The 23407-nt window shown below is 42.4% G+C and overlaps 1 protein-coding gene and 1 long non-coding RNA gene across 10 annotated transcripts in view; one reads left to right on the top strand and one right to left on the bottom strand.

The window, feature by feature from the left end:
* FOXN3 (forkhead box N3) overlaps positions 1-23407 on the top strand; it is a 460655-nt gene that overhangs the window by 64847 nt on the left and 372401 nt on the right. The gene's annotated exons all lie outside the window — the stretch shown is intronic.
* LOC129526595 (uncharacterized) lies at positions 1818-10504 on the bottom strand. The gene is made up of 4 exons (XR_008671263.2): positions 10449-10504; positions 8766-8926; positions 3907-4189; positions 1818-3671 (listed from the first exon to the last, which is right to left on the bottom strand). It is a non-coding gene; the product is annotated as an uncharacterized lncRNA (long non-coding RNA).

Genomic DNA, 23407 nt, shown 5'->3' with positions numbered 1-23407 from the left:
CCGGGTATGGTGGCGGGCACCTGTAATCCCAGCTACTCCAGAGGCTGAGGCAGGAGAATCGCTTGAACTCAGGAGGTGGAGGTTGCAGTGATATGAGATCGTGTCACTGCACTCCAGCCTGGGCGACAGAGCGGGACTCCGTCTAATAAAAAAACAAAACAAAAAAAACGAAGAAGAAAGTCACTTTTAGTGGAATTAGTATCTTTTTTTCTTTCTACCCTCTGTCTTGCTTGACTTTCGTATGCCTTCTTGTTTGTTAGGGTAAAGCTATTTTCCTTTTACTATTTAGGCTCTGGAAAACTAACCTGTGTTGACTCCTTACAACTGCAAAAAGTGATTTTATTTTCACCGTTCTGATGACCCAAAAAGTCCTGACTGCGCTTTCCCCTTGATCTGCCAGTCTTTATTTCTGAGATCAGAGTAATCCTTGAGTAGTTGTGATCATCGAACCTCACCTAGATATTCCCTTTCCCTGACTTCCGGATGAGCGATGGAGTTGGCTGGAAAGGCTTGTGGGGCTGCCGGGGGAATTCATCTCCGGGGTAATTACATAGCTGTTCAAGGGGCTGAGGATCCTAATTGGGGTGTCAAACGTCTTGAGATGTGACTCAAGTTCTGCCTTCCTGCTTCATCAGGAATTAAAAGTTAGTATTTGGTCATTTTTACCTCCTGAGTTTTGCTTTCTAAATCTATTTTACGCTTTTTTTTTTTTTTCACTTTCATGTTATTTGAGTAAAGGGTTCCTTTAGGCTTATCTTTTAATTCAATTAACCCACAAGCACTACTTTATAGTCTTTCCCCACCAGACTGTCCTCATTATGTAATTATGGGGAACTGTGTGGCTTCTTGGCTATGAGGCCAAATGTAGCCCCCCACACCAGAAATGATTTCTTGACAATTGTCTTTTTTTTTTTTTTTTTTTTTTTTGAGACAGGGTCTCGTTCTGTTGCCCAGCCTAGAATGCAGTGGTGACATCACTGCTGACTGCATTCTCAACTGCCTGGTCTCAAGTGATCCTCCCATCTCAGCCTCCCTAGTAGCTGGGACCACAGGCACATGCCACCACGCCCAGCTAACTTTTGTATTTTTTGTAGAGACGAGGTTTCGCCATTTTGCGCAGGCTTGCCTTGAACTCTTGAGCTCAAGGGATCCTCCTGCCTTGACCTCCCAAAGTGTCTTGACAATTTTCTCATAGAGGCCACCATAAACACCTGCCAAATGGGGTGTTTGAAAGAGTCCCTTCATGTTGACTCACCATCACTTTTTGCTTTTTGGAGACGGAGTCTCGCTGTTTTACCCAGGCTGGAGTGTTGTGGTGTGATCTTGGCTCACTGCAACCTCCACCCACTGCAGCCTCCGCCCAGTGTGACCTCCGTCTCCTGGGTTCAAGCGATTCTCCTGTCTCAGCCTCCCGAGTAGCTGGGATTACAGGCACACGCCACCACGCTCAGCTAACTTTTGTATTTTTAGTAGAGACGGGGTTTTGGCATGTTTGCCAGGCTGGTCTCAAACTCCCAACCTCAGGTGATCTGCCTGCCTCGGCCTCCCAAAGTGTTGGGATTACAGGTGTGAGCCACTGTGCCCAGCCTCCCCAACACTTTTAATTAGGAGAATTCACACAACTCATGTGGAGACACCCTCCAGGCCCCTGCAAGGAGTTTGTTTTATTGTGTACATAGACAATTTAGAGTAAAAACCTCATTTAAACCAAGGGTTATGTTTATGCTTCTATTGCGAACTAAAATCATTTGGTTGTTTGAATGGGTTCAGCTTATTTACACATTATTCTTATGTATAAGTCAGAGATAATACACGTGACGGTGACACATATGTGAACTGCATGCTCGTATTTGCTGGTAGAGACTTGAGTTTAGCTGATATTTTCACAGAATTTTTCTGGCCCCACTTAAGTAAATAAATAGTTATATCCTTCACAAAACAACTGAACACACAATTCGGAGTGATTTTTCAGATGCTCTTTACAATGACTGGCCCAAGTCCTGTCTTAACATCATGTACTATAGAAGCAACCGTGCGCTTTTCTTTGAAGAAGAAAGATAAATCTCAAGGCAACAGATTTCCTTCTGTTTTCCTTCAAGTGTTTGGCTCCAATTCAGTAATTAATTTTCCGGAGATCATCAGACCATGATAACAGCAGCATGTGATATTCTTACCTTTTCTTAGGTGACTAGTACTAGGTTCCTAGAATCTCTGGGTTCCCAGCTTTTGGGGGTGTTGCATGAGAATTTTTGCTGTGGCGTGAGATTAAAACAAAAACAGACCAAACAGCTCTGGGAAGCAGTTCTGATGTCTGGGATTTCGTCATGGGTGAGGCCCTAAAAATAGAGTGTACCCCTGGATGAGTATCTAGCAGAAAGGAAAGAGGAAGGGTAGGGGTGGGGGCAACCAGGCCATTGTTCCACAAGCGTGTCATGAGTACCCGCTACATACTCGACACCGTGCTGGCTGGAGACACAGTGTGCAGGCATAGAGTGGTCCACCAGATGTACAGGACCTGCCGTGAGGGGACTACACACTCGTCCAGAAGCCCTAGAGGACTGTGTGGGGCAGCAGCTGGCACATGGCCCTCTCCTTTCCTGGCTCCTCATGGGAAAAGATACCAGCACTCTGAACTCTGTATCTTGGGGGGAGCTGAGTGCTGTGACCTTTTTTGTCGGGGGTGTGAGATGGGTTGTAGTGATCTAGTGGTGTTGGGAGGAAGGACAAGTGTTAGTTAGTAAGACAGGTTGGACCAGGGACGGGTTGAAGGGATAGTGGATGGATCAGAACCTATTCTGCTTCTAGGATTTTGGCTTTAGTCTCACAAAACTGATCTGATTGTGCAGAAGACAGGAAATCAAGGAAATTAACCCCAGAAAGTTAGACCCACAGCTCTTGAGCCCTGTAGCACAGTCGGGTGCCCCGTGTAAAGGATGTTGTCCTCCACCTCACCATCCTATCACTTACTGCTTAATAAGTCAGCTCTTTTGCCTTCTGCTGCAGTGAAAACATTTCTACAATTCTTGGTAAGTAAATGGAGTCTTAAAGCTTAAACCTCTATCCCGGGCAAGGAACCAAAGGATGTCATTGTGCGTAACTTCAAAGGCTGATAAGATGTTTAAGGGCTCTGCTCTCTGAAAGAGTTTCTTTCTTTTAAGGCGAGCCAGAAACATTCGTGTGTGCGTCCCACCATTATTCCAACAAGAAGTAGAAGACTGTTTCTTCCCTGCGTGTCTGCAGAGGCTCTAGTTTGCCTGCCCCTACCCCCACAGAAAAGAGTCTCTCGCTCTCTCTGTCTTACAATGATTGCATTGTGTTTTGGAGGATGGATGTCCAGCAAGCATGGTATTAAAAGCAGTACCTTTACTTTTGGGGAAGAGTCAAAAAACAGTGGTCGCAGTTATACCATTTCTGTGTTTGCATGAAGCAGTCGCCCGAGGACTCAGGAGTTCTTGATTTTTGTTTTGGATTATGACTGATGTGGTATGAGCTGGTGAAAAATAAGTGAGCTGCTTTCTCCCCATCTCTGATCATCCACTGTTGGACATCTCTTGGTGACAAGTCACACAGGTGTAGTGCAGAGTGTGCTGTTTGTCAAGGGCATCTGTCTCTCTTTCTGTTGGTTTCTCTCTGTCACCGGCAGACAATTTGGCCCAGCAGACACCCTCAGCCTATGAAAGAATGAGAGGAAGATTTTTCAGTAGATTGTCCAGGAAATGGGGAAGGGCTGGCAGTGCTACTGGAAGTGTTTGCTGTGCACTGTACATTATTTCACACAGAATGTCTTCCAGCTATAACAAGTTTTTTATACATTGTGATTTGGAAAATGAAGGCCTGCCCTGTCAACTCTAGGAGGATAAGGCCTCAGAATGGAAGGGGATGGGGTCCACGTAAGGATTCATTTACCCCAGAGATGGGTGGCGGAACATGGATGTTTTGATGGCCAAGGACCACAGAGCATCTTTTGTGTCTCATAGCATGATGTTTGGAGATCTTGGGTGCTCAGTCAGTGCCTGCCAGCTGCATGATAAAGGTGTAATTTAGAGTACTGGTGTTTGCTTGTAGTTCTCCTGTTCTTCATCTGAATTCTTGGCCTGGAGGATGGAGGCAAAACTCTCTAGTCCTGCTTGTGATGCCATCATGCATTACCATGGCTCACAGGCATCACGCTGAAGGAGCATTAGCCAGCCTGCCAGAAAGAAATGTAATGTGAATGAAGACTTGGGAACCTCACAGTCTGAAACTCCCATCCTTGCATTCCAGGCTGATGCCCTCAGGCAGACTGGAGATAGCTTAATACAAGCATATTTGTAACACTGGCTCCATCCAGATCAAAGGGCAGGGAGCTCGCTTGGGTTGCAGCCTCCAAGATGAAAACTGGACCCTGAAGTGAGCCTGTGCGACTTGGCCATGCCTTGAATCTGAAAAGAAATACCAATTCTGTTATGGATGTTTGAACCATCAGATGGAAACGTTGAAGTCTGTTTGCCAATAATAAATTGGATTCAATTCCTCCCTCACCCCGCCCCCACCTTGGACTAGTATAAGATTTGGGGTTTGTTCTTAAGTGGTGCTTCTGTTTTGGGGGATATTGGGGAGTAGGAAGTGAGCTCACACAAGCCACTAGGTGCTGGAGTGCCTGGGGCCAGAGAGGGCTCTGCTCAGAGGATGCGTCTTTCCGGATGTTTCGAATGTGGTTGTAATTGGGATTGTTGAAGGCTAAGAGGAGCCTTGCTTTCTTTTCTCAGATAGACCATGGACAGGCGTTGGTGTTTTTGTTGCCTGAATTAGCTTTTAACAGATTCTTCAATTCCATGGATTAGTTAACATTTCAAAAGAAAATGTTCTTTTTTTTTTTTTTACAGATAAGGACTTTAAAAATTATCATTTGTTATCACTATAATTTCATAAAACAAAAGGCCTTTCAAACAACACATGAGTAAGAATTTAATTTCAGAATAAAGAGCATTTAAAAATGTAATACATTTAACATTATAAGTTTCTTTTTTTTTTTTTTTAGATGGAGTCTCACTCTGTCGCCGAGGCTGGAGTGCAGTGGCATGATCTCAGCTCGCTACAACCTCTGCCTCCCAGGTTCAAGCAATTCTCCTGTCTCAGCCTCTCGAGTAGCTGGGATTACAAGCACCGGCCACTACGCCTGGCTAATTTTTGTATTTTCAGTAGAGACAGGGTTTCACCATATTGATCGGGCTGGTCTCGAACTCCTGACCTCAGGTGATCCACCTGCCTTGGCCTCCAAAAGTGCTGGGATTACAGGCGTGAGCCACCGCGCCCGGCACATTATAAAAAACTGAATACCTTGTTCTGATATTTCTCATTTTGAAAACTTTGTCACTGACCAGTATTGGCTGTGAGCAGGTATTTGAAAACAATTGTGTTAGGATACCTAGATCTTGTAATATATAGGCATGTATACATACATACATATATATAAATTGAAAAGAAAAATCATCATTATTATGGTACTAACTTACATTTACATTAAGGTTCTAATTACAGAATACTTTTACATACATTATCCCATACGATTAGTTAGTGTATGCCTTTGAAACATAAATTAGTCTTAATAGCCTAAGCTAAATGGAATTAAGAATAGAAGTCTAGTGTTTAAGTAAATTGTTGGTGTCCTAGAGTCAAATATGAATAATTTTTAAATTATCTACCGCTTTGATTTTTCCGTCTCTGTTACCCTGCTATATTAGCAAGAGTAAATAAATAAGTAATGCTGTGATATGTGCACATCTTTATAACCGTATATGTAGCCTAGCCGCATACATGCAGATATTCTGACAAACATAAATATACATGTGAGGAATAATTAGGAAATGATATAAAATACCATCTGAGAAAATCTTGGAAATATGTAGGGCAGAGATTAAGGGTGGGAGGGAGAGAAAGCGCAGGCAGGAGTAAGCAAGTGAAAGGTAATTTTTACTGTAAGCGAATGGGGTGTTTCTTGTCCCAAAGCTGTGTTTAAAAACACATAGATATTTTTTATTTCAACTCAAGTGTTCTATCGTGAATAAATGAACAGAGGTGTGTCCAGTGTTAATGCTGTCTTTGAACAAGAGAAAGTATTTTCCCTTTGCCAGTTCCCCTTTCCACCTCCTACTTTCTCTCCTAGGTTTAGAGACTGGCTTCCTGAGATTTCCTAGAGGAGGTAACTAGCTTCAGAATTCTGGGTTGCAAGGGTTTCTGTGAAGCAAAATCTCCTGGCAAATTGCTAAATCACCAGCTTTATTTCGAAGACCCTCAACTAAGCTAGAACTTCAGTTAGGCATTATTTAAATAATCAGTTAATTCAGGCAGTGATCATTCAACAAACATTCACATCAGCCTTGGTGCTGGGCAGTGGGGATGCAATGGAGGGTAAGATAGAAATAGTATCTACCTGTGGTAGCTCACAGTCCGTTGGGGAGTTGGGCAAACTAGGAGGTAACAAATAATTGGTTACAAATGATAATTTCTAGATAGGAAACAAATGGGATGCTATTATCAATAAATCTGAAAGAAGCAATGTGGCATACTCATCAGGCAATGTGAAAATTCTAGTGGAAATCAACAATTAACAATTGCTTGAGGTCAGGAGTTCGAGACGAGCCTGGCCAACATGGTGAAACCCCATCTCTACTAAAAATACAAAAAAACCCACAAAAAACAACAAACAAACAAACAAACAAATAATTAGCCACGCATGGTGGCACGTGCCTGTAGCCCCAGCTACTTGGGAGACTGAGGCAGGAGAATCGCTTGAACCTGGGAGGCAGAGGTTGCAGTGAGCCAAGATTGTGCCACTGCACTCCAGCCTGGGCAACAGAGCAAAACTATGTCTCAAAAATAAATAAATAAATAAATAACCTACTGTCTGGTATTCTGTTATAGAAGCACAAGACATACAATGACTGTGGTTATCCAATTTCACATTCCCATCAGCAATCTGATTACAGGCATGAGCCACCTTGCCCAGCCTCTGTTCTTTATAAATTACCTAGTGTCAGTGCTGGTGTGGTGGCTCTCGCCTGTAATCCCAGCACTTTGGGAGGCTGAGGTGGGTGGATCGTTTAAGGTCAGGAGTTTGAGACCAGCCTGGCCAACATGGTGAAACCCTGTCTCTACTAAAAATACAAAAATTAGCCAGGTGTGGTGGCAGGTGCTTTGTAATTCCAGCTATCTGGGAGGCTGAGGCAGGAGAATTGCCTGAACCTGGGAGGCGGAGGTTGCAGTGAGCCAGGATCACGCCACTGCACTCCAGACTGGCTGACAGAGCGAGACTCTGTGTGTATATATGAATGTTTGCATATGTATATGTGTGTATGTGTATGCATATGTGTATGCATATGTGTATATAAAAATGTGTATGTATATACATATATGTGAAAAGGGCAAAGGTTATACAGGAAATTTGGTTTGCTTTTATAATATAAAAAATTATTTTAAGAAAAGAAGCTATTGGGGCTGGGTGCAGTGGCTCACGCCTGTAATCCCAGCACTTTGGGAGGCCGAGGCGGGTGGATCATGAGGTCAAGAGATTGAGACCATCCTGGCCAACATGGTGAAACCCCGTCTCTACTAAAAATACAAAAAATTAGCCGGGCGTGGTGGCAGGCGCCTGTAGTCCCAGCTACTTGGGAGGCTGAGGCGGGAGAATCACTTGAACCCGGGAGGCGGAGCTTGCAGCGTGCCGAGATTGCGCCACTACACTCCAGCCTGGTGACAGAGCGAGACTCCATCTCAAAAAAAAAAAAAAAAAAAAAAAAGAAAAAGGAAAAAAGAAAAGAAGCTATTGGGAAAAAATCATTTCCTCTTAATTTTTCCATGGCTTCTCCTTACTGAATAATTCTCTGTAAAACAACCATTTACTAGGCTATTTACAGGAAGGAGAAAGCACTCCCATACAAAGGGTAAAGCTGTTTGGCTGACTTAATATTCATACCATAGGTTCTTCTTTCTACATCTTGGAGCTAACAGTTTGATCAGATAGCACAGATTATCCAGAAACCTAAAAAGTTTTAATTTTTCAGGGGTTATGTTTACATGCCATTGTGTTCTCCTCCAGTGAAAAACAAAATCATCTAACCTTGATTGAGCGTCTAACTCTGTGAATAAGAACCTAGGACTGCACGTGGGGCACATATACCTAGTAGGAGAGAGGAAAGTAATAGGCAAAGAATGACTGTAAAGTAGAGAAGGTTCCATGGACAGGCAGAGCTATAGGTAACAGGGAAAGGTTAGTTTGGGGAGCAGTGGCTCAGCAAAGGATTTCTGGGGTGGCGTTTGTGAAGGGTGGCCAGTGTTGGACTTGAGAGTAGCTCTGCCCCACAGATCAGTTACCTTCACAAGCTCCTGAGGATACCCATTAGGCCTCTTTTTCATATTAAAATTAACAACTTTTTGTTACCTGAGGGCATATGTATTGTTAGGGAGCAATAATAATTTATCAGTTTCCATCAAGTTGCAGTTTATCATCATAATGGTTTCAGAGGAGGCTGCTTTTAGCTCTTGCAGTGCATTTTAATGTGTTGCAAGAAACATGGAAACTGACTAACGGGGTAATGGATGTGTAATGGACTGGGAGCTGGGGAGGCCACGAATGGGACATGCTATGGCTGGACCATGAAAGTGCTTCTCTAGAAGTCATATGCATTCTCCGTGTTAGAAGGAGCCAGTAGGCACAGTTTGGTTTCACCCGACACTCTTAGACATGTGGGCACGATTGCTCGTCTTCTTGTTTTGGTTGCATTTACCCTCAGTCTCTCCTCTGGTGGCCCCCGTATTGACGAATGAGATCCCAGGTTCAGGGTTGCAAAGAAGAGGAAATGTCCTGTCCATGCCAGTATGTGCAGTTTTTTGAAGAGGCTCTCACTGAAGGTGACGATTCATTACAAATGCTATCAAGCGTGTGTTTCTCAAAGAGAAAGAAAAGTTAGACATCAGGTGTGAAGGTATTTATGGCATTCAGAGCCCTGGCAGGTAGGCCTGCTTCATTCCAGAACCCTGGGAAAAACTGACCACTTTTAGAGTCCAGCCAGCTTGTTCAGTATCTCTGGGAGGCATCTTTCAGAAATGAACATAGTAAATGCCAAATTAACCTTTTGTGGAAGAAGTAGTCCCCACTTATCCACAATTCTCTTCATGCTTTGAGTTACCTACAGTCAACTGCAGCTTGAAAATATTAAATGGAAGATTCCAAAAATGAACAGTGTATATTTCAGTTGCACCTTGCTCTAAGGATTGTGATGAAATCTCGTGCTGTCCCACTCTGTCTTGCCCGGTGCATGAATCATCCCTTTGTCTAGCATTTCTACACTGTATATACTACCCATCTGTAAGTCACCCAGTAGCTGTCTCCGTTAGATGGAGAAAACATAGGTGTGTAAGGTTTGGTACTATCTGGGGTTTCAGGGATCCACTGGGGGTCTTAGAACTTGTCCCCCGTGGAGAAGGAGGGACTACTGTAGCTGATGAGAAGAGGCCATTTTACTTTATGTCCTGATAGTAAATGTATTCCAAATAAGGCCTGGCCCAAGGTCTTATCTTTCTCTGTCGCCCTACAGCATAAGGTTGGGATCTCAGAACCCTTAGTAAGGGTTTGTTGATTATTGACTGATGTCCTCAGATGTTAGCAAAAGGAGATTTTGCTAAATAATTGTGGCTAAATTCTAGCCCAGAGTTTTAAGTTTACAATGACCTGTGATCACGCTATTACATTCCAGCTTGGGAGACAGAGCAAGACCCTGTCTTAAAAAAGAAGGCCTAGCACAGTGGCTCACGCCTGTGATCCCAGCACTTTGGGAGGCCGAGGCGGGCGGATCACGAGGGCAGGAGATCGAGACCATCCTGGCTAACACAGTGAAACCCCATCTCTACTAAAAATACAAAAAATCAGCTGGGCGTGGTAGCAGGCACCTGTAGTCCCAGCTACTTGGGAGGCTGAGGCAGGAGACTCCAGCCTGGGTGACAGAGCGAGACTCTGTCTCAAAAAAAAAAAAAAAGGAATCTCTTAAAAAAAAATGCAGCTAAAATAGTACCAGACTGTATACCCATTAAAATTAAAAATACAAAATTAAAAAGCAAAATACCAGGCATAAAGATGCATTTGACACCAGAATCCATTACATCGAAGCTCCATCTTCATAACATTAATATTTTTCCAAAATATTTTGAGTACTTCCCCCCCACCCCCATTGGTTTTGGATATTCTGGTCTTAAAACCAAATCGGTTGTATACTAGAATGCAGAAGAGATTTATCACCCAGTAGAAGGCACTTCAGTGAATCCTAGTGTTTCTGATAAGTTAGTCTTTAGCTGGGTGTTGGGATATTTTCTGTCTCTCTCTGATTTCTGAATTTGGAAGTGAGTTACAGTACATTTTTATTCAGTTTTAATCCATCAAAATCAAGTTAGTTGTAAGTGATGGAAGAGCTTACTTTGTGTAGTCCGGGCTGCCTGGAGACATCAGCCACATGCCAAAAGCTTGCTGGTTGCCCAGCAACCTTGCCGGAGGAATAGATTTTCTGCCACTGGCTCCCTTTTTAGTCGAGGCGGAATCTATTAACACTACTATTCTAGCCCAGAGAACTGGAGCTGGAGTTTAGCTGAAAAGAATGGTCGGGGTTTTTTTGTTTTTGTTTTTTTAATAACCCAGCACCGTGTTTCTGGCTTCTAAACCCTACTGCTAATTTCGTTGACTTCTACATAAAGACTTAGAGCTTATTAATATTACTTAGCACTGTAGAAGCTAAAGAGGTCAGTCTTGTGCCTCCTTGGCCCCTAAGGAAGCTCGTTGTTTCATCTCTGTAGAAACTACCTCACAGGCAATGGGTGTGGACCGTGAGCATCCAAGTTGAAGGGGAGCAGAGAAGACTGACCTCATTTGCCCCCATACTTACTCCAAGTCCTCACCAGGTGTACTTGTCGGCTGTGCCTTCCAGAGGCAAACTTATCTGGTGGTTGAAGCTGGTATTTCTTCAAGTATACGTGATCCAGCTCTGATTGAAAAGCACCTGTGTATTCCTTCCTCTTACACTTCAATCAAAGAGTGTCTTTTCTCCTTTTGTAGCTACATACTTCACCAGCAGGATTGATGGTTTCCTTCTACCAGGGGAGTTTGTGCTGCTGGCAGCCCCATTGTTTTGCTTCTGCTGTTAATGTAATAGCTTTGGGTTGTAGTGCAGGAAGATGATGCCTAAGTCCAGCGTCAGGTGGCTGGAGTTCTTTGCCACTGCTGAAATACAATTTTAATAATGGACTGTATCAGCCAAATGTGTTTCCTTGCCTCTTTGTAAAACAAAAGAAGATCTCAGCATATTAACCCATCGATGGCAGGAAAAAATCAAAATCTCCAAGAATGCCAATTAATGAAATGGCACTTGCATCTCAAATTATGAATCTCCTTAATACACTTCAGAAATTCTCTGGGTAGACAAGGAAGGGGTTGCTCCAAGCCATCTCATCAGCCCCACTTTTTCTAAGGCACAAATGTAGAAAAGATGCAGAAAGTAGTTTGTGGTTTGGTAGAGAAACGAGCTGTTCGACAAAAGCAATGACGAACTTGACTAACCTCAGGTTGTGTTTATTTGTTCTGATCATGCTGAACTTTATTAATTGTGAAAAGTCTGTCAGAGGCGTTCGAACCAGAGTGACTCCATTTTGAGCAAGGGCTAGGAAAATGAGGCTGAGATTTGCTGGGCTCCGTTCTCAGAAAGTTAGGCATTCCTAGCCTCTAGATGTTTACGGTTAAGGGAACAAATTAATAGTGTTTACTAAACAGACTCAGACTTGGGAGTGTCCAGATATCCCGATATCTGGAGAACAAAGGCACTCTTAATTTTGCTTTAAAGATAATAATATCGATTCTTGCAAAATATAGTAATTAAGAAAATTAATCCTTTATCGCAAACCCTTGTAGCAGAGCACATCTCCCCATATATACGAGTATTGTACTTAGGGTGGATGCGTTCCTCCTCTTACTTTCAGGAACATCCTACTCTGTCTATGGAGTAGCTGTTCTTTCACCACTTTACTTTCTTAATAAACTTGCTTTTACTTTGCACTTCGGACTCGCCCTGAATTCTTTCTTGCGCGAGATCCAAGAACCCTCTCTTGGGGTCTGGATCGGGACCACTTTCCTTTAACAACTTGGGTCTTTGGGCTTATATTTTCCTGAGTAATCTTAGAATATTGCTGATGCACGGGACCTTTTGTAGTTCCATGTGCCCAGTTTTACAAGTAAGGAAACCAGAGAAGTGAAAAAGTTTGCTCAAGGATGTACAGCTATGTCCAGAGTGGCAGAGCAGGGAGCAAAATCCCAGCCATAGCACTGTTACAGGAAAGGGGTCCTGATCCAGACAGAGCCCAAGAGGGTTCTTGAATCTCATGCAAGAAAGAATTCAGAGCAAGTCCGTAGAGTAAAGCAAAAGCAAGTTTATAAAGAAAGTAAAGGAATAAAAGAATGGCTATTGCATAGACAGAGCAGCTGCGAGGGCTGCTGGCTGCCCATTTTTATAGTTATTTCTTGATGATATGCTAAACAAGGGGGGGATTATTCATGCCTCCCCTTTTTAGACCATATAGGGTAACTTCCTGACATTGCTGTGGCATTTATAAACTGTCGTGGTGCTGGTGGGAGTGTACCAGTGAGGAGGACCAGAGGTCCCTGTGGTGGCCATCTTGGTTTTGGTGGGTTTTGGCCGGCTTCTTTACCACAAAGTGTTTTATCAGCAAGGTCTCTGTGACCTGTGTCTTGTGCTGACCTCCTGTCTCATCCTGTGACTTAGAATGCCTTCACCGTCTGGGAATGCAGCCCGAGTAGGTCTCAGCCTTATTTTACTCAGCTCCTATTCAAGATGGAGTTGATGTGGTTCAAACACCTCTTACAGCACCACCCACAATGATGTGTTTGAATTGAACCAGGAAGGAAAAGTGCTTGTTTCTGTAGCTCTGGTTCCATTCATATATCCAACAAATATTTGCGAGAGATCTGTCTGGTGAGGTCCTGAGCTTCCAATGACACAATGTACAAATTGAAATCAAAATTGGTAAGAATCTTAGAATTCTTCCAATTCTAACATACTGTGACTCAGCCAGAGATACTCTGACTCAGCCACTTAGTTTATTCATTCATTCATTCATTCATTCATTCATTCATTCAGTTCCTTCATGTTGCAAACACTTATTAGACATTTCCTACTTACTACTGCAAATCTCTGCACAACAAAAGTATTTTTAAGACCTGATCTGAGTCACTTATATCAAGGAACATTCCATATAGATTTCTCTTAGCAGCAGCAGTCTTTGGATGTTTTATCCTAACAAAATTTGATTTTTAAAGGCATATAACTCGTTCATTTTCCTTTTTTTTTTTTTTTGAGACATAGTCTCACTGTGTCACCCAGGCTGGAGTGCAGTGTTGCGATCTCGGCTCACTACAACCTCCACCTCCCAGTTCAAGCGAGTCTCCTGCCTCAGCCTCCCAAGTAGCTGGGACCACGGGTGCGTGCCACCACGCTCGGCTAATTTTTTTTTTTGTATTTTTAGTAGAGACGAGGTTTCACTATGTTGGCCAGGGTGGTCTTGAACTCCTGACCTCGCGATCCGCCCGCCTTGGCTTCCCAGAGTGCTGGGATTACAGGCCTGAGTCACCGTGCCCAGCCTCATTTTCTTTGTAACTGGTTGCTTTAGGTCTCCAGCCAACTTTATATGCAAGATTTTAAAAAAGTGCTATCAAACTCTAGTGTAAGGATTTGCTTCAGTTTTAGGTCTATGTTAAGCATGCCTTTTAGAGACAGTGGTAAACATTGGTTTACTTGGCTAGGTAAAGCATCTGTTTTCAAGGTCTTGATCTAACCACATACCCCACAGTCACTTGTTCTTGGCTTTTGTTGTTATCTCTATTTGCTCAGAAATGTCCACAATCCTAAAGTCTGCTGTAAATTTCACATGGTTATTGCATTACCTTCTACTACCATGCTGCAAACACCAATTTGAAGGAGTGGCGTGAGAAAACAACTAAAAGTATTTATCCTGCTGTTCTTTGCATTTTCTTTGTTCTGTTGCATCGTGATATCTGGCTATCGGATTTCATAGAAAAGTAGAAACAGCCGAGGGCACTGTTTTTGTAATTTCATATTAAACTCATTTCCTTGAAAATCTGGCTTGAGATGAGTGTTCTTCAGACTTCTCTTCCATTTTGGTATGTTTCCTTTTTCTTTTCTCATGCAGCCTATGTCTAGTTTTTCAAGAACATTGAAGTTGAATATATTTTTGTTTTAGTATCAGAAGGCACAGCTGCAGTGGACTAACCCTAACGAGCCTCTCTCTGTCACCCATCAGTGTCTCACGCAGCAGTTCCTGACCATCAAAGTGTGCTCTGGGCTAAGTACTCTGCTGGATGATTTGGCTTGAATTTCTCAATAAATACACCTACTTACCCTAAGAGGCAATTAATATTATTCCCATTTGACTGATATGGAAACTGAGGCTGAGAAAGTGGAAGCAATTTTTAAGTCAAGTCACACAATGTAAGTGGTGAGCAGGACCCAAGGTTGTGTTTATATGATTTTGAAATTTTGTTATTGACCCTACTTATGAGCCCTGCTTCATATCTCCATTATAGACATCCCATTTTGTTTTTCTTTTAAACTGAGACAATGGCAAAATAAAACCAGGGGAGTGTTTTATGTATCATTTTCACTGGACCGGTATTTTCTGTGTTTTTCAGAACACTAGCCAGCAAGATGCTCCTAAAAAACAAACATTAAATTAATTTGGTCAAAACTGCACATTATATCCTTTTCTAGGAGATGCTGTTTTATTTTATTTCATTTTCTCAAATTTCCATTTGACTACATAACCTTTTTATCTTCAAACCCCTTTAAAAGCACAAATTGGGAAAGGTTTCAGTTAAAAGACAAGTGAAGAATTTGGTATTATACAACTAAATTTTTAAAAATAAAAAAAAGAAAAGTGGCCAGGCACGTGGCTCACGCCTGTAATCCCAGCACTTTGGGAGGCTGAGGCAGGTGGATCATGAGGTCAGGAGTTCGAGACCAGCCTGGCCAACATGGTAAAACCCTATCTCTACTAAAAATACAAAAATTAGCCAGACGTGGTGGCGGGCGCCTATAATCCCAGCTACTTAGGAGGCTGAAGCAGGAGAATCGCTTGAACCCATGGGGCGGAAGTTGCAGTGAGCGGAGATCGCGCCACTGCACTCCAGCTGGGGCAACAGAGTGAGACTCTGTCTCAAAAATAAATAAATAGATAAATAATAATAATAAAAGGCCAGGTGTGGTGACTCATGCCTGTAATTCCAGCTCTTTTGGGAGGCTGAGGCGGGCGGATCACCTGAGGTCGGGAGTTCGAGACCAGCCTGACCCACATGGAGAAACCCCGTCTCTACTAAAAATACAAAATTAGCCAGGCGTGGTGGCTCATGCCTGTAATCCCAGCTACTTGGGAGGCTGAGGCAGGAGAATTGCTTGAACTTGGGAGGCAGAGGTTGTGGTGAGCCAAGATCGTGCCATTGCATTCCAGCCTGGGCAACAAAGGCAAAACTCCATCTTAAAAAAGAAAAAAAGAGAAAAGAAAAGGAAAAAGGAAAACAGAATCTTCTGAAGCCCCCTAGAGATGGCAGCTTCCTGCTTCATTCTGTCTTCACTTCAAAATTCTGTTTTTATTCTTTACCTGGACTCCTCCAAGACCAGGAATATGAGTCCCCTGTTTCTTATCTCCTCTCCAGAGGCCTTCGTTTTTTGATCCAAGTCCTGGCTACATTTTGTGCCATCTGTGCGCTCTGGGTACGTTATGCTCCTTGAGGGGAGGAACTGGGTTTTAACATCTTTGTGACCTTATAGTGGCCACAGTAGCTACTTAGGAAATGCATGAATGAACTGCGTTTTGAGCAGAAGAACAAATACATTACGTGGATCTGTTTTTCTGAGTTAACTCTAGCCAAGTGATTAACCAACCCCCCTTTGGGTGACAGTGAGAAATTTGAGAAGCTGCAGTAACTCATTTATATCACTAGGGTTCCATTTGGAAAATGATACCTCCTGTTGTCTCATTTAATTAGCAATTGTGTTTTCAGTTCCAATTGAAAGCCTCAGAAGAAAGGATAGTAATAAACTGTGGTATATGGTATTATTATTGTTATCTAATTATATTTACTATTGTGACAGTTTTCGATTGAGGTACTTTTGAAGAAGGAACTTGTCAATGTTATCTCATAGGCTTCTCTCTTGTTCCTCCTTTACCTCTCCATGTATTCTAAACTCCAGTATTAAGTATGAGCCTCTTTTATAGATATGTAAATTGATGCACACAGTTTTGTTGTTTGTTTGTTCTTAACAACATGGCCTAAAGTTGTTTGGTAAGTTCATTCTGGATCTAGAGATTGATTCACCAGTCTTTTCAGAGATGTCACTCACACGTTGGCAAAGGCAGTGGGGGAACCAAGGGAATGATGCCCCAAGAAGAGGTTGGAAGATGTGGGAGCTGCTTTGGCTCTGCAATTTACTTGTTGCATGGCTTTGGACAGGCCATCCTTCCATCCATTCATCCATGCATTTTATTCATCCATTGAGCATTTCATGGAATTCACTAGATTGGATAGTCCATCCATCCATCCAACGTTTCATGGAATCCTCTAAATTGGACAGTCCATCAATCCATCCATGCATCCATCAGTCATTCCATGGAATTCATTGGATAGAACAGACCATCCATCCATTCATCTGTCCACTTCTTCATCCACCAAGCATTTCATGGAATCCACCAGGAATCCTCCATTCTGTGGAGTCCCACCAGGCTAGATGTTGGTATTACAAAGATGAATAGGACATTGTCCCCATTCTCAAGGAACTTCCTGTTTAGGATGTGGATTCAGACACATAAACCAACACCCTCAGAGAAATGCTGTGGGTGCTTTGTTAGAAGCGTGTCCAGGTAGAATGGCATCCCAGAGGAGAGAGGAGCAGCATTCCTTCTGGTGCTCTGGAGACGCTTTGTGGCAGAACTGACATGGGGTTGAGTTGAGGAGAGAAACAGAAGATATAATCAAGGGGTCATGCCATGATAAAGAATTTGGATTTTATACTTCTTTATAATTTCCCGGTGATGGGGGCCACTGATGATTTTAAACAGAGAACAGCACAACCATTGTTTTTGGAAGATAAACCTGGAGGATGACCTTATTTAATCTTTTTTAAAAAATCTTTTTAAATTTTTTTTTAATTTTTGAGATAGAGACTTGCTCTGTTGCCCAGGCTGGAGTGCAGAGGCCCGATCTCGGCTCACTGCAACCTCCGTCTCCCAGGTTCAATCCATTCTCCTGCCTCAGCCTCCCAAGTAGCTGGGATTTCAGGCATGCACCACAATACAATAATTTTTGTATTTTTAGTAGAGATGTGGGTTTCATCATGTTGGTCAGGCTGGTCTCGAACTCCCGACCTCGTGATCCGCCCGCCTTGGCCTCCCAAAGTGCTGGGATTATAGGCGTGAGCCACCGCGCCCGCCGACCTTATTTAATCTTTATAAGCCTCACTTTTCACATCTAGAAGACAGACACAAATAATACCTATTCCTCTTGCTCATGGGTTTCTTTGGGTTGCATTTATCTGTGAAATGCTATTAAAATAGCTAGTGTGTACTCACTACTTTCTAAGCACTTTAATCCTCACAGCAGCTTCACAAAGGTCATTATTGCTATTACTTACATTTTAGAGATGCAGATAGTTACAGAGGCTGAAACCTGACCTAGGGATACACAGCTAGGACTAGTGGCATAGCCAGGATTTGAAACCAGGTCTACCAGATTGTGGAGCCCCCATGTCCATAGCCACCACACAGTGCTGGCAAGGCTTTTCGTCTGTGCTTCATTCCTCACCTAAAACATCTTACCGGTGGCTTTATTTTGCCTCCAGTGACCTTTGCAGAGTGTTGGTGTATTGGAAAGACTCAAGATCAGCTCAAACACATGTGCCGTTATTTACAACTATTTAATCTTTGTCTTTAATAATATAGCCTTTTATCATTGAATAGAACCAAGTTTATGGAGTAGAATATACGACTAATTCTTTTGTACTAACTGGGTGTTACAAACAACTTATGTTTCTATGGGCATATACATAAATCTCCCTCCCAATGTTAACAGAAAATCAATTGTGACTCTGACTTCATCCTTTTGGGGAGTTCTTCTGAAGATCCATATTATGAATAGGTAAAAAGTGAAATTGTAGAGAATATAATGAGATGGATTAGAGCAGGGGAAAGATCTTGAATGGGGTAGGCTTGTTAAGAGTTGCCAAAGAACAGAATAGACAAAGGTAAGGAAGTAGGTTTGGCAAACTCAGCAAGCTCTGCTTGTTGAAAAGACAGTCTGGAAAATATTCTAGAAGTTCACACACAGGCAGTTGCAATCCAAGGACAACTTAACAGCACCTCTTTAGTAAAAAGTTTATTCACTGTATTTTCTCTGTACTAGGTCACTGCTGGGTGAAAAAAAGGCTGCATTATCTGCTAACCATGAATGGGTGTCTTTAAGTATTACTGCTTGAAGATTCAGGAAGCTCAAGAATAATAATTCAAATAAAATGCTGTTCCATGTCTTGACCTGTGTTCAGTGTGCCAAGAAATAGTACTGAAAAATGCCAGGGTTACACATTTTGTGGCTGGGGAGGAATGTTTTGATCAACCTTCAGCTGCTCATAAAAAATAAATACTGCCGTGTTCTTATATGGACTGTTTCTTGAAGATCTTTTAGAGTAGATTTCCAGCTGAAATTTCACCTTAACTTAAAAAAAAAAAAAAAAAGAGGAAAGAAAAGGAAAGCTGTGCGTTATTTAAAACATTAGGCATGTCATGCCAGAGTAAAATAATGGAATCATAAAGAGAAAATGCTCCATTGAGATAAAACAGCTGTCCTTTATAGTCACTGCGTAAGTGTAATTCATCTGCTGTTTGTAGGTTATGCCTTAATGGGAAGGAATATTAAGGGAATGAGAAAAAAAATTCTTCATTAAATGGAAGAGCCTTGCACAAAATATATCTTCAATTGAAGCAGCTGTTTTAGAAGAGCAGATTCTGAGATGTGGGCAGAAATATATCCCCCGAGCTTCTGCTGCCTGGGATGCAGGAAGAATGGCATAAACAGGATGAGTGGAGCAGTGGATAGAACGGGCCTCTTGGCATCAGAGGGAGACTTGGTAGAGGCCACCGCCTAGCGCATCTGTTCTCGTACCTTGATGCACATTGGAATCACCTGGGAAGTTTGAACAAGTCTGGTGCCCAATTCCACATCCAGAAATTCTGACTGAATTGGTTTGGGATGTGGCCTGGGCATGGAGATTTTTACAGGTTCCCCAGGGGAGTCTAATGTACAGCAAAATTTGAGCACTGGCCTAGAAGGTGACTAATTTCTTTTTCTTCTTGCAGCTAGGGCAGTTTGCCGTAGGGACTTAGGTTGGAAGATTGCATGCACCGGAAGACGTTGGAGCAGAGCCCTGGGTTAAGGCTGGTTAGGTAGCTTCCTTTCTTTAAGGGCTAAAAGGTAAAATTCCAATGTTTCTTCGAAAAATGAGTCTTGAAAGCTTTTCCTATCAAAAAGAATACACAGGGCCAGGCATGCTGGCTCATGCCTATAATCCCAGCACTTTGGGAGGCTGAAGCGGGTGGATCACCTGAGGTCAGGAGTTCGAGACCAGCCTGGCCAACATGGTGAAACCCGTCTCTACCAAAAATATAAAAATTAGCTGGGTGTGGTGGTGCGCACCTGAAAGTAATCTCAGTTATTTGGGAGGCTGAGGTAGAAGAATTGCTTGAACCAGGGAGGCAGAGGTTGCAGTGAGCCGAGATAGAGCCACTGCACTCCAGCCTGGGTGACAGAGTGAGACGCTGTCTCAAAAAAAAAAAAAAAAAAAAAAGGAATGCATAATTATATTCTATCTGAATTCCATAGTGGGGGGGCGGGGGGAAAGCACATCTCTAGTCAGGCAAAATTCCCAGGAAGGGGATGATTAACAAGGTGACACTTACCAAGGCTTCTTGGGGAATGAAAATCTTGACCCTGATTTGCTGCTATAAAAAACAAAGCCAAAAACCAATCAAGCAAAAAGCAACCAAAGAAAAGAACGAAAACAGTAGAGCCACATTCTTGGTTATAGGTCAGACCACCAGAACCCCATATCTCAACTTAAGTGGGAGCTTTTCTCGTTGCTCTTTAGGATTTCCAGGGAAGACCAGGCAGTATGCTGTAACATAAGGAAGAGGAAACATGGCTTTTAGTCAGTACTTTGCTGATAATAAGCTTTCACCTTAAATAACTCACTAACTTTTTTTTTTTTTTTTTTTTTTGGGACAGAGTCTCGCTCTGTCACCCAGGCTGGAGTGCAGTGGTGCGATCTCCGCTCACTGCAAGCTCCGCCTCCCGGGTTCACGCCATTCTCCTGCCTCAGCCTCCCGAGTAGCCGGGACTACAGGCCCCCGCCACCATGCCCGGCTAATTTTCTGTATTTTTAGTAGAGACGAGGTTTCACCCTGTTAGCCAGGATGGTTTGGATCTCCTGACTTCGTGATCCGCCCGCCTCGGTCTCCCAAAGTGCTAGGATTACAGGCGTGAGCCACCGCGCCCGGCCAGAATCTGCATATCTGACAGTGCACCTCCAGGTGAGGATGATGCTGGCCCCTGGATTGCACTTTTGAGAGGCAGGGCAGTTAATGAGTGTCATCAGCTGGCATTCATGTTTTTCTCAGGTCAGCCGGAGGAGAGTGAAAGGGAAAGACGGGATGGAACAAGGGGCCTCGTGTGTGGCTTTCCTCCATGCATGACATGAATGAAGCCAAAGCACAGTAATTTTTTAGCTTTGAGTTTATGTGGCCCCAAGCAACTTGGTGTAATCAGTGCCTATTTACATTCTCAACTGCCCTTTTTGTAGATACTAATTTTTATATACTTTTCATTCTCTACATGACCTTTGGGGTAGCCTGAGTATAACAATTTAGTTTTTCTCTATCAATTTCTTCCCATTTTTGTTGAATTCTGGCATGTCAGCCTCCTACCTTTCTCTATTTGTGATTCAGTTTAATGTATCTCTCAGGTCTTTGTTATCTATATGTATAGGTATACCTTTGTTACCTACATGTATAGCTATACCTTTGTTACCTACATGTATAGCTATACAAATGTCTTTTATCTGGTGCTTACAATAGTGGTTTTTGCTTTGTTTTTAAATCTATGTAAGTGGCACGATTATTCAAAATAATCATCTGGTTGACCTCATTCTCATTTGGTGATCAGTGGAAATGCTGGTTAAACTTGGAGTGAAATCAGCTTGCCAATATCATTCTAAATAGGATCCTCTAATTATATTGTTTGCCCAACTGATAGATTTTTGTTTTGCCACAGTAAATCAGTGGCTGTGCAGTGTTTTTCTGATCATTTTTTAATGTTCTCACACATTATTTAAGGTTTGTAAAGTTTAAGAATAGATGTAGTTTTATGTGTTCAAATTTAAACAGTTTGGAGAGGGAAGAGGGTTTTAAAAAATATGGTTGTGACATGTTTATTATAAACATGAGAAAATGGAGCTTGTGATTATGCTGATGGTATATATATTGTACCTTGTCAACAAGAAAGCTTTTATGTTTGTGTATTTAAGGTGGTATTTTCTTTCTTTAAAAACATTAGAACTGATGATGTCTCTTGGAAGACTTAAACACAGTCTGGTTTAAAATATTCTTCCATAACTACGCTTCTTCCTGAAGTTTCCATGGCTTTCTCTGGGCATTGCAGACCTTTTGAAATTGAGCTGTTTTTCAGCAGCTGCAGTCAGTTACTTCTCATTCTCTAAGCTAGTGCTTCTTGGCTATCAGTGTGCATCAGAATCACCTGGAAGGCAATTAACAGCCATCTGGGCTCTCTACCACCGGAGTTTCTGATTCAGGAGGTCTGGGGAAGGGCCACAACACTGGCATTTCTCCCACGTTCCCAAGTGATACTGGTGCTGCCAGTCCAGGTATGATACTTTAAGAACCGCTGGAGTTTAAGGCCAGGTGTGGTGGCTCATGCCTGTAGTCGTAGCTACTCAGGAGGCTGAGGGGAGAATCGCTTGAACCTGGAAGGTGGAGGTTGCGGTGAGCTGAGATTGCGCCACTGCACTCCAGCCTGGGTGCCAGGGTGAGACTCTGTCTCAAAACAAAACAAAACAAAAAACAAAAAAAGAACCACTGGCGTTTAAGTCTTTGCTAAGTGTTGTCCAGAACCAGCAGCGTAGATATTGTACTTTGCTGATGCATCACCTGGAAGTTTGGCAGAAATGCAGAAATGCAGGCTCCATTCCAAACCTGCCAAATCCAAACCTATATTTTAACAAGGTCCCCCATGTGATTTGTTTGCACATTAAAGTCTGAGACATCTTGCTTTTAGCTCCTTGCAACATCATGAATGCTCCAGTGATAGCACTGGGATTCCACAAGTGTTGAAGCAAGAGAGAAAGAGAAAGTCCTAAAGAAATCAGAACTCGTAGGTACTTATTCTTTCAGAGAACATTCTGGCAAACTGAGGTCAGTCTGACCTTATTTGAACTTGCTTGGATGAGTTAACTTCTATACTGTTCGAAAGTAATTTTTAATTAGTTTCTGAATTCTAGAGGCAATGATATATGTATTTATTATAAACCACTTTCCTATAAAGCATCATGAAATTATAAACTGTTTATCAAAGTAGCAAAGTAGCAAAGGGATGAGCCTGCAGACCTGAGAGATTTGTTCACAGGGCTTCTATGTTGCACATTCTTTTCTGCCTTTCTTTACAGCCACAGGACTGCGTAAAGAAACCTGAAGGTCATACATATATATATATATACACACATATATATGTATATATATAATACATATATGTGTATATATATTATGTGTGTGTGTATATATTATATATGTGTGTGTATATATATTATATATGTGTGTATAACATATATGTGTATATATAATATATATGTATATATATTATATATGTGTAGATATATATGTGTAGATATTATATATGTATATATTATATCTGTGTAGATATGTATATATATAAAATATATATTTCATTATAAAAATATAAAAAATAGAGGCCGGGCACGGTGGCTCACACCGTAATCCCAGCACTTTGGGAGGTTGAGGCGGGTGGATCACTTTACGTCAGGAGTTTGAGACCAGCCTGGCCAACATGGTGAAACCCCATCTCTACTAAAAATACAAAAATTAGCCAGGCGTGGTGGTAGGTGCCTGTAATCCCAGCTACTTGGAAAGCTGAAGCAGGAGAATCCCTTGAACCCAGGAGACGGAGGTTGCAGTGAGCCAAGATCGTGCCACTGCACTCCAGCCTGGGCAATAGATTGAGACTCTG

This window comes from Gorilla gorilla, chromosome 15 (assembly GCF_029281585.2).
Source record: "Gorilla gorilla gorilla isolate KB3781 chromosome 15, NHGRI_mGorGor1-v2.1_pri, whole genome shotgun sequence".
NCBI classification, from domain to species: domain Eukaryota; kingdom Metazoa; phylum Chordata; class Mammalia; order Primates; family Hominidae; genus Gorilla; species Gorilla gorilla.
This window is presented reverse-complemented; position numbering and strand designations above follow the sequence as displayed.